Raw genomic sequence first — 12611 nt, forward strand, 5'->3', positions numbered from 1 at the left:
CAAGTTGTTTTTACTTTGTTCTGAAAAACTTCTCATTTCTCATGGATGGTTATATGATTAATGCCATAATAACATTTACAATATTATTGCTCTTGTTTTTCCAATCTCAGACAATGTTCTATGGATATAGTTGCCTGGGTTGTGACTAGTTCTATACCTGTAATGTCAATATTTTCTTGACAGCTTTTCTCCTCATTCCCTTTCTCTTCAGTTTTAGTTTGTTTTCCTTATTTTTGAGACTAGTTTACCTTAGTAGTATATAACAATGTCTGTTGAGATAGTCCTTCCATCTCAACTTCCTTAAGTCTGTCCACAAAACAATTACACACTTCTCAGTTTTGTAGTATAGAATTTAAACTAAATTTATCTCATCTTTATGACTCAAGGTAATCAATAAAAAAATCATTTAAAAAATCCATTATCACACTGACTTCTAATGTAGTGATGTCTTTAGAGGATGGGGAAATGAGTAAGGCTATTTATACCCTTACACTAAATAACTCTATCTGGTTCTCTTTATATTACTTGTTTCCTTTGTTGCTATCAGGATGCAGTTACTTCTGGTTATTGTTGGAATCCTCTAGCAACCTTCTACAGGGAAGAAAATGAATCATAGATGTAGAATGAAGTGGACCTCAGAGATCCTTTAGTGCAACCCTTTAATTTTGCATATGAGAATACAGAGGTTTAGGGAAATAAGCACCTAACCCAAGGTCACATTTAAGCAGTATCTGAACCCTGGTCCTTTGATAGGAAAATTCAATTTCACTGTACAAGGCTACATTCTATTGAGGAAAATAATTATATGTATTCCTGAGCACCTAACACATTGAGTTGCACATAGTACTGGCTTACCACATGCTTATTGAATTGAATCGAATGTCATCTATTTTAGTTGCTTAGGGCTTTTTCCTCCTCTTCCTTATTCTTGACTGTGTTGTATATAATAAACCTGGCACCTTAAGGATCTCTACAGAAAGTATAGTAGTATTGTAGTAGTAAAGTGTAATAGTAGTAAAATGAATAGACTAAATTATATTTTGTAGAATTTTGCCAGCTAGGTGGTAAAGTAGGTATTGTTCCACAATTGGAATTAGGAAGATCTAAGTTCAAATTTGACTTTAATATTACTCGTTGTGTGATTGTGGGCAAATAATTTCATCTCTGTTTGCCTTAGTTTTCTCATGCATAAAATGGAGTTAATAATAGCACCTACATTTGCAAGATTGTTGTGAGGATTAAATGAGATAATAATTTTAAAGCATTTAGTCCAGTGCATGGTGCATATTAAGTGTTATTAATGAGGGATAAAATGTCCCACAAACCCTGCCAATTATTCAAAGAATATAAATAATAATTTGTTGATTAGAATAGCTCTACCTTTCATATAAGTCATATGAGATGCTTAGATTCACAATTATGAGAACACTTCTCACATCTATCTTTACAAATAACCTAGGGGTCATTGATTATGCTCTCTGAATAGCAATTACAGGTGGCTCCGTGCCCCAGTTATACACAACTAGGTTCAAACAATACTCAATTTCCACATTCTCTGCTTTCCGTAGGGTCTGGACAGAAAAGAACAAAACTTGACCTAACATTGCCCCATGGTATTTAATATATCATTAGCATCTCATTTGCATTTTGGTTTGCTCCCTGAGTAAGCAGAGTGAACCATGGGTAAAGCTACATAGAACAAAGGGGACCATGGTTAAAGTGACATTAGTTCCTTGAAGACAAAAAGCAACAACTACAGGATCAAAAGGCCCTGTATTTAAATCCTGCCCCAGATGTTACTACATTTATGGGCAACTCTTTGAAACTCCTAGGAAGAACTAAATAAGTTTATAAAAAAAAAAAAGAAAGAAGTAAAGGAAGTAAATGAAAGTTTAGAAACGTTAGATTTAATAGTTATCTGGAGAAAACAGAATAGGGATTAAAAGGAATATACCTTCTTTTCATCAACACATGGTACATAAACAAAAATTGTCCATGTACCAGGTCATAAAAACTTCATGACCAAATGCAGAAAGGCAGAAATAATAAATGCAACTTTTTCAGATCATAATGTAATAAAAATTATAATAAATATGGGTTCTTGGAAAGGCAAAGTAAAAAATGAATAGAAACTAAATCTAATTCTTCAAAAGAGTTGGGTCAAAAAATAAATCATAGAAACAATCACTGATTTCATTGAAGAGTATGACAAGGAAGAGACACCATATCTAAATTTATGGGATACAACCAAAGCAATACTCAGGGGAAACCATATTTCTGAATGCTTAGATCAAAAAAATAGAGAAAAAAAGCAGGTCAATGAATTGGGCATGAAACTAAAACAACTAGAAACAGAACAAATTAAAAATCCCCAGATAAAGACTAGATTGGAAATCCTAAAAATCAAAGGATAAATTAATAAAAGAACTCTTGAACTAATAAATAAGACTAGGAGCTGGTCCCATTAAAAGAATAAATAAAAGAGAGTACTGATTAAATTGATTTTTTAAAAAAGAAAGAAAGAAGAAAATCCAATTATCAGTAACAAAAATTAAAAGGGTGATATCACCTCTAATGAAGAAGAAATTAAATCACTCATTAGGAACTGTTTTACCCAATTATTTGACAATAAATCTGGTAATCTAGGTGAAATAGATAAATATTGACAAATATATAAATTGCCTAGATTAACAAAAGAGGAAACAGAATACTTAAATAATCTCATCTCAGAAAAATGAATTGAATAAGACATTAATGAATTCATCAAGAAAAAATCCCCAGGATTAGATGAATTCACAAGTGAATTTTATCATTTAAGTAATAATTAATACCAGTATTTTACTCAAACTTTTTCATGAAATAAGCAAAGAAAGAGTCCTATAAAATTCCTTTTATGACACAAATATGATGCTAATACCTAAATGAGGAAGAAAAAATTATAGAAAAAACAGAAAAAAAATTATAGACCAATTTCCTTAATGAATATTGATGCAAAAATCTTAAATAAATATGGGCAAAAGGACTACAACAGTATATCACAAAGATTATTTACTATAACCAGGTGGGATTTATGCCAGGAATGAAAGGATAATTTAATACTAGGAAAGCTATCATCTTAATCAACCATATCAATAATCAAACTAACAGAAATCACATGATTATCTCAATAAATGCAGAAAAAAGGTTTTGACAAATTACAACACCCATTCATATTAAAAACACTAGAGGGGGCAGATGGATAGCTCAGTGGATTGAGAGCCAGGCCTAGAGATGGGAGGTCCTAGGTTCAAATCTGGCCTCAGACACTTCCTAGCTGTGTGACCTGGGCAAGTCACTTGACTCCCATTGCCTACCCTTACCACTCTTCCACCTATAAGTCAATACACAGAAGTTAAGGGTTTAAAATAAAAAAAATTTAAAAAAAAACACTAGAAAATAGGGGAACTAAAGGAGCTTTCCTTAAAATAAAAAGAAGTATTTATTTAAAACCATCAGCAAGTATCATCTGAAATGAGGATGTTAGATGCCTTCCCAATAAAAACAGGAGTAAAGCAAGGATGCCCATTATCACCATTATAATTTAATATTGTACTCCAAATAGTAACTTTAACAATTAGAGAAGAAAAGGAAATTGAAGGGATTAAATATTCAATAAGAAAATTAAGCTAATACTCTTTAAAAATGATATGATGGTATACATAATGAACCCTAGCTAAATAACTTTAAAACTAGTTAAGACAATTAATAACTTTAGCAAAATTGAAAGGTACAAAATAAACCCACAAAAATGAACAGCATTTCTTTTTATTTACACCAAAGCTCAGGAGCAAGAATTAGAAAGAGAAACTCCATTTTAAATTACTCTAGACAATATGAAATGACTGGGAATCCATTTTTCAAGAAATGCAGGAATTATATGAACACAATTACAAAACACTTGACATGAAATAAAGTTAGTTCTAAGCAACTGGAAAAACATTAATTGCTCCTGGGAAGGATGAGCTAACATTTTAAAAATGACAATCCTACTTAAATTAATTTACTTATTTGGTACCATTCCAAACAAACTTCCAAAAGCCTAGTTTATAGAACTATAAAAAATATCAACAAAATTCATTTGTAAGAACAAAACATCAAGAATATCAAGAGAACTAATTAAAAAAATGTGAAGGATGTTGGTCTAGCAGTACCAGATCTTTAACTGTACTATAATGTAGTAAAGGTCAAAACAATCTGGCACTGGCTAGGAAATAGAAGGTGGATCAATGGAATAGATTAGGAGTAAATGACCTTAGCAATTTAATGCTTGATAAACCCAAAGATCCCGGATTTTGGGATAAGAATTCATTATTTGACAAAAACTGCTGGGAAAATTAGAAAAAAGTATGGTAAAAATTGTGTTTAGATCAATATTTCACACCCCATACAAAGATAATGTTAAAAATGAGCATATGATCTGAACATAAATAATATTATAAGAAAATTAGAAGATAGAATTATTTGCCTTGTAGATATATGAAGGAAGGAAGAATTTATGACCAAAAAAGAGAAAGAGAACATTATAAGATGTAAAATGAATAATTTTGATTATATTAAATTAGCCTCCTGAGACTTGAGTTTTCTCACCTTTAAAATGAAGGGGCTAGAATACTTTTTAAGTGAGTATACAGACATGTGAACTTGGGGATGCCAGTATTAAGGAAACTATTTTCTTCTGTGGAATATTGAAAAGACCAGAATCAGTCAGGAGATCAAAGATCATATTCACATTTTGCTGTTTTTGGCTTCTGTCTCTTCAGGAAACTTCCATTTCCTAATCTGTACAAAAGACATCTCTAGAGAAAGTGTCCTTTATCTGGCTGTTGAAAATGTGACAGTGTAATAGGGATACTCATGCCTCTGAGATTGTATCCCAATGAGGGAAAGGCTGAGGAGCCTGCTTGTGGGACAATCATGGGAACACGTATTGGATGAGTCTTAGAGAAATATTGAACTATGTAGCAAGGGACTGGCAGTTAGATAATGAGCTTTCTTACATAGAAAGAGAACAAAGAAACTCCTCAGAAAGCCAAAAGGCTATGTAAAAGAGGTACCATGAAGAAACACTGGAGCAGGCATAAACATTGTGCAATGGGTTGCATGACATTTGCTAATCATGTCATGTCTCTTTGAAGAGTTCTATAGCTAGAACTAGAGGCTCCTTTGAAATGCCGTAGGCAGCCTCAGACATTGTTTGGCTTTTTTCTTTTGGTGTGCTACCCTTGCTAATGGAGTATGATGAGAGACGATGAAGTGATTCTTTCCTCTGAGGTTTACATGTGGACCCACAAAACAAGCTTTGGTCTTTTGCCTGTTTGATCTTTTCTATTTTAGGTGAAGGCTGGAGGCTTTGGACTTATAAGTTTTAAAGTCTGGAGAGTGAACATATGAAGTTTAGGAGTCTGAGGTCATACCATATTTTGAAGCCAATCTATTACTGATGCTCTGAGGAGTAAAGCGTGACCTTTGAAAATGGCATTCAAAATTTTCCTCAATAGTAGGTAGGACAAAAATTTACGCAGTAGGAATACCACATTTAAAAGTGAAGTTGGTAGGACCAGTGCCATTTAGAAACTGTTAAATTGAACTCACTTTTCCCAGAAACAACTAATAGAGGGGAGAATATTACCCTGAGGTATTGGATGAGAGATAGAAGGAATGTTTGTACTTTTGTTCTTGCTATGTCTTATATTTCTATGAAAGCTAATTGATATTCAGCAATTAAATGGAATTCAAGGCTAATCACTGGCCAGAACATAATCTGTGAGAGTTCTAGATAATGGCATTAGAGACGGCTTCAAATCCCAAAGCATTATCCTTTACAACCTTGTGAAGAAAGATAGCTGCCTGAATTTCAGGTAATAGATCAAACCATACTATTCATATTAGAAAAGGTACACAGAAAGATTTAGACTGTACAGGAAGAAAATGAACAAAGACAAATATAGTGAAACATGTAATGTTAGTGAAATTTGCATTAAAATAACATTTTGACCACAACTATGAAAAATTGGCAAAAGAATAATCTGAAATGAATTGTTATTCAGTCATGTCTGACTTTTCTTGACCCTAATAGAGGCTTTCCTTGGCAAAGATACTGGCGTGATTTGCCATTTTATTCTCTGGCTCATTTTACATATGATAAAACTGAGCTAAACACGGTTAAGTGGCTTCCCCAGGATCATATAGCTAGAAAGTGTCTGAGGATGGATTTGAACTCAGGCCTTCCTGAGTCCTGACCCTGTGCTCTATTCCCTGCACCATGATGGCTAAGGAATAGAGAGGGGATTATGTGGCTTCTTTATTCCTATTTTTATTATTTGGGTTATCATATCAAATTGGGAGTTCACAACATGAAAAAATTGCTATTAAAAATACTCCAAGGATCATGTTCCTTTCTAACAAGAGATCACTGGAATTAAGCTTGCTTAAGCCAAATTTGTTCGCGTAAAATTATCATGGGTGTTCTTCCTTATTTGTATTCATACTGGTTGAAATAAAGTCCTAAAGGAAGCTTATGTGCTTGAAGGATAGTAAAAAGGAAATTGTGTAAGAAGTGTAATGAATTACAAGCAGCTAAAGTTATGCTGGAGAAGAAGTCTGCATTTAATTTTTTTTAACAAGATTTGTTCCAAATCTTAGTTTAATCATTATTTGAAATTCAGATAGTATTTTTGCTGAAAGATTAGCAGATACAGTTCTTGGCATGGGTCTTCTGAATGGAAAGCAATTGTTCCTTTCACTATAACAACCCTTTTCATCAAGCAGTAATTTGGTAATTAGGTTAAGAGGCTAAGCCATGAAAACCTATTTAATTCATAAATTACCTAAACTAAGGTACTCATAAGTCCTAACTACCCTCTATGATGGGCAACCAGGTGGATAGACATGTACACTGGAGAGAGTGCCAGGCTTAGAGTGAAGAGGATTTGAGTTGAAATGTGATCTGATACTAGCTGTGTGATCTTGGGCAAGTCACTTAAACCTGTTGGCCTTCTTCATCTATAAAATGAACTGGAAAAGGAAATGTGAAACCACTCTAATATCTTTGTCAAGAAAATCCCAAATAGGGTCATGAAGCATCAGACAGGGCTGAAATGACTAAACAACAAACAAACTCTGTATAACAGCATTTCTAGGGTAAAATGAACATAGTTTTCAGTTGTTATTACAAGATCATATCTCCTCTCTACTGAAATTCCTCACTCCCAGACTCCAAAAGCCAGGCAGTCATTATTTTCTCAGCACTTAGACACTTCTGATATTTCCTAATAAGGGATAGTGGAGGAAAGGACTAGAATGGAACTTGAAAAATGAGGAGAGGGGTTGGGACAGCAGCTCATATAGTCCAGGGAATGGAGGACCCATGCCTCCTGTATGTCTTTGGATACTTTCACAAATAATATTATTCGACTCTCAATAGATACTGCCTCCCTTTCCATCCTGCCACAGAGGTAGGTTGACCTGATTCCCTTTTAAATACCAGAGTCTATTGTTTAATACCCACAATTGGTCTCATGTATTTTTAGATTATACAATGGAGAGAGCACTGGGCTTGGTATCAGGGAGTCTCATCTTCTTGAGTTCAATTTTTGCCTCACACACTAGCTGTGTACATTATACAAGTTACTTAACCTTGTTTAGCTCAAGTCCTCCTCTATAAAATGATTTGGAGAAGGAAATGGCAAACTACCCCAGTATCTTCACTAAGAAAACTCCAAGTGAGGTTGTAAAGAGTCAGATGTGACTGAAAATGACTAAACAATAACTGCCCTATTGAAGAACAAATGAAATCTTCCTTGTGTTATTTTTTTATACAATACTAAGTCCATACCTCTCTCTGTGTCTATTAACCACGTGTGCTAGAGTGAGTGATGAATTGAAATTTACTGACTGCTACCTGGGCAATCCTAAGCAAAACATCTGTTGTGACTGGACATGTAAACTAAGAGGAAGGCACAGGAAGTGATGCAAAAGAAGCCCCTTTAAAAGGGAGTGACAACTTCCTGGAAGGCAGTTGGAGTTGAGTTCAGTTCAGCTCTTTTCAGCCTGGGACTGGACACAAAGGAGCTCTGGCTGGGACCTTGAACTTGGTGAGACTGTTCTTAAATTTTTCCCTTAGAACTATACATGGCGAGTGAAGAAGTCTGACTACCTTAGCCTCCCTGGAAGTACCAGCCTGCAGGAGGCTCCCTTGATTGGGAGAAGCCCTTGTGGCTAAACCCCTTGTTAATTGACTTTTAGGCTCTCTGGCCAGGACCTCTGGAGCCCTGCTGGAGTAAAGTCAGGGACTGAGTACATAGTCTAGTTCTTTAAGTTAGATCTCTTACTCTACCCTCTTCTTATCTCTACTTCCACTCTCTTATATTTTGTAAATAAATTACTAAAATCATTTTAGAATTGAGATTATTTCAATTCTTGGTGATTACACCTTTAAATATTAATATCCAACCAAAATAAAAACCATTTTTCCCTCTTACAAACCGAGCTTTTCTAGTTCCCCAATCCCCTTGTAGCAACAATGAGGACCTAGATCTCCAATAGAGGAGTCTAAAGGCTCCTCTGTATTTGCTCCTCTAACTTTCTCTTATTTTCCTTAGACCCTGAGGGAAAACACAAAAGCACCAATTAGGAGTCTGTAATGAAAGAGGCAGTATTCATCTACATTTCAGTAGAAAATTCTTCATCATGCTATTTTGGACATTTTATTACATGTGCCAAAATAGAAACCTAGATAAAAAGTAGAATCAAGTGGAGGCAAGAAGACTGAATAGAAACTATGAATACTAATTATATCTTGAAGGAAAAGGGAATGCAATGACTTTCACTCTCATTCTTTCTTTCCATTGCTCCCATTAGGGACACCAGAATACCCAAGTACTTGGATAAGGTAAAAAACAAACACTATAATGGCAAATGTCATAGGCAACAATGCCAAATGTACTTCATGCTTAGCAGGTACTGCTGATGCTGAAGATAAACAAAACACATCTCTTTCTGTTTGTTCATTCAATTCCCAGAGGAATCTAGTTAGTGGGCATAGGTTAAGGAAGATATTTTCAAATATAGCCTCAAACACTTACCAGCTATGTAACTCTGGCAGCTGAGTGGCTCAGTGGATTGAGAGCCAGGCCTAGAGACTGGAGGTCCTAGGTTCAAGTCTGGCCTTGGACACTTCCAGCTGTGGGACCTTGGGCAAGTCACTTGACCCCTACTGCCCACCCTTACCACTCCTGGGCCAAGGAAGGTCCCTAGCCCGGATGAAAAAAGGAGGAGGGTTGGGCGTGGGGCTAGCAACCCCACCCTGTAAAAACTACATCTGCTAAAGAAACTGCAACCTAAAGTAGGGGCAGCTGGGCTAGCTCAGTGGAATGAGAGCCAGGCCTAGAAACGAAAGGTCCTAGGTTCAAGTCCGGGCTCAGACACTTCCCAGCTGGCTGACCCTGAGTGACTGTGTGTCCCATTGCCTACTGGTTGTGGCCCTATGCTCCTAGAATGGAGTCCCAGGATAAATAAATAAATAATAATAAAACTGGGTGCCTCAGTTTCCTCAAGTATAAAATGGAGGTAATGATGAAATTTGTTCAGTTATTTCAGTTATATCCAACTTTTTGCAACCCCATTTGGGGTTTTGTTGGCAAAAATACTAGAATGGTTTGCCATTTCCTTTTTCAGCTCATTTTACTGATGAGAAAACTGAGACCAAGGGGATTAAGTGATTTGCTCAAGGTCACACAACTGGTAAGTGTCTGAGACTACTTGGAACTCAGGAGGTTGAGTCTTCCTGACTATAGGCCTAGTGCTCTATCCATTGTGCCACCTAGCTGCTCTATGATAATAACATGAAGAGAGTACAACTGACTTCTCAAGGTTGTTGTGAGGATCAAATGAGATATTTTTAAAATGTTTACTTCAGTGTCTGGTACATATTAGGTGCCTAATAAATACTTCCTTTTTTCCCTCTTTTCTTCCATGGATAGCTGTTGTAATTGAAATTGTCTTGAAGCACAAAAAGTATCATGGCTTTGTTGGAAAAGGGGGTATTGAAGGAAGAGAAAGTGGCTGAAAGCACTTGAGTGATAGAAGAGGAAGAGGGAGAAAAGAGAAGTGAATATTGTAATGCAAAAGATGCAAGAGAGGCTTTTGCTCTTGCAGAGGGGCAACTGAAAACTTCTGGCAGTTAGAAGCCTTAGAATTCTGAGAGAAGGTAGTTGGTCCCTGAGGCTTGAACAGAGCAGAAGGACTAACTAGAGCTAGGCTTGGCTTTCGGTTTTGCTTTTGGCCTGTGCTTTGTCTCTGGACAATTTGAACCTAGCTAATTTCTCTGGACCTCTCCCTGATCTTCTCCATATTATTTCCCTGCTTTCCCTGCCTGTTTTCCTGGCGCTCTGGGAGGCAGTGTGGCTTTTGGATTTTAGTGAATAGACTTTGTAGATTTAGTTTCCCCAATAGGCATCCTTGAATTCAAACTATCCCTTTAGGATTTAGTTTCCCCAATAGAATCCTTGAATTCAAACTATCCCTTTAGGATACCCTCTACTTTAAAGCAGCCAAATCTTCCCCAGCTGAGAGAAGCAGGTCCTCTCTCAGGCTAACCTATTCCTGTGACCCTCCTCCATCTTGAGTTTCTCCCTAGCAGCTGTCAGAAACCCCAAACTCCTCTCTCCTTCCTGACCAACCCTGAACATTAATAAATCCTTTTATTACCTAATCAAACCCTCTGGAGAATTATTGTATTGAATAATTAGGCAAGGATTGAAGGGAAGTAATTATTATCTTTTATTTTCTGAGGGAATCTGGAGGCGTCTATCTTGGGAGGAAGTAGTTGCCCAATGCTTCCTCCTTTAAGGATTTGAGAAACTGACAAGAAAGCCCTCAAGTCAGATTCAAACCACTTCTGACTGGCCCTATTCCTTGTGTCTGTAAAAGTACCTTTCCTGCCTGGAAGGGGTCAGCCTATTATTACCCCTAGTACCCTTTGTCTCTAGGTTGGGTGTCTAGTCTGTGTTAGCTGCCTCTCCTGAACACCTCTCCCTGTACCCTTACCATCCTAATACCACATTGCCCATTCCTCCCTAAACTCAGCCTTCCCTTTCATTCCTCTCCCATCACCTCAATCACCCTTTACCCCTCTGTCACTCAGCAAGGGAAGGAGAGCATCTCCCAACTTTAGTGTACCCCCTTTTATCCATTACAATATTCAGGGTAAATGGCGTCAATTTATTTTGTAAAATGTGAGTCAAGTTTCTCAGCTGATAGAATTAGGGTGGGGAAACTATCAGAAGTTTGAGGAGGGATAAAAAAACTTTGAAGCAGTGTCTATAGAAGGGATAGTAGATTGAAAAAGGTTGTATAATAGGATTACCCAGAAACAGTGAGGACCAACTGGAGGCTGTGCAACATAAATTTATAGCAGTACTAATCAGAATGGTCACATGATTTTTCTCTTCATTCTGTATTATGTTCAAAGCCAGGAAGGTGACAAAACAGTGAGTCATTTAAGTCTGATTCTTGGCTTGGCATAATTGGGAATATATCAAGGCCGAATCAAAGCAATGGCCTGAGCTTTTTATATCACTTAGTATATCATTGTAACATCTACAGTAGTTCTTGTAATCTTAGTGTTTTGCTACATTTATGACTAAAACAATGTATCTTGTTACTGATAAGCATTCTGAAAATTCAGGTCATTGAATTTATAAATTGAGAGAAGTAAAAAGGTACATCCTGGAAGCATATTTAAGCATATTTAGAAACCTTATTTTAAGTATAACTAAAAATATTAGGAAGTAATATTTTTTCTAAGCCAAAATATTTTCCAGATTTTTCCCATTAGGAAAGTAGGTGGGAGAAAAGCTAAACCTTCTCAGGGAAATAGGTTAAGTTGTGTCATTTCAGTAATATTTGATTCTTTATCACCTCATTTGGGTTATTAATTTTATTTTTTGCAAATATACTGGTTTGACATTTTCTTCTCTGACTCATTTTATAAATTAGGAAACTGAGGTAAATTGGGTTAAGTGACTTATCCAGTCACATAGCTAATCAGTTTGAGTACACATTTAAAGTCTTGACTCTTGTCTTCTTGATTCTTGACCCAGTACTCCACATCCTCACTAGTTGGCTGCCCAAATGGTTTAAGGATAATAGCCCATTTTAACTCTTCTAGGTAAAAATATTATTTTTCTACCTACCTACAGTGCTTGGCAACCAAAATCTACCAAAGGACAGTTTTCTCTTTTCAAAATTAAGATTTAGATTCTGGAAGAGAAATCCTTTTTAATTCTTGTGGGGAGTGGTCTAGGAACTGAGTAGTGACTATTCAGGAATTCCAATCCCAAATTGTATTTTACCCCAAAATTTATTAACTCTAACTCTGGGCTAATCACTTAACCTCTGTTTGCCTCAGTTTCCTCAACTATATATTGAGAATAACCTCTTTGCAGATAATCTCTCAAAGTTTGAGGATCAAATGAGATAATATTTCTAAAGTTCTTAACACGGTGCCCAGAACACAGTAGGTACTGAGAAAGTGAAATGAATACTGACTATACTAATTAGTTGAATTGGCT

This window comes from Gracilinanus agilis, chromosome 3 (genome assembly GCF_016433145.1).
Source record: "Gracilinanus agilis isolate LMUSP501 chromosome 3, AgileGrace, whole genome shotgun sequence".
Taxonomy (NCBI): Eukaryota; Metazoa; Chordata; class Mammalia; order Didelphimorphia; family Didelphidae; genus Gracilinanus; species Gracilinanus agilis.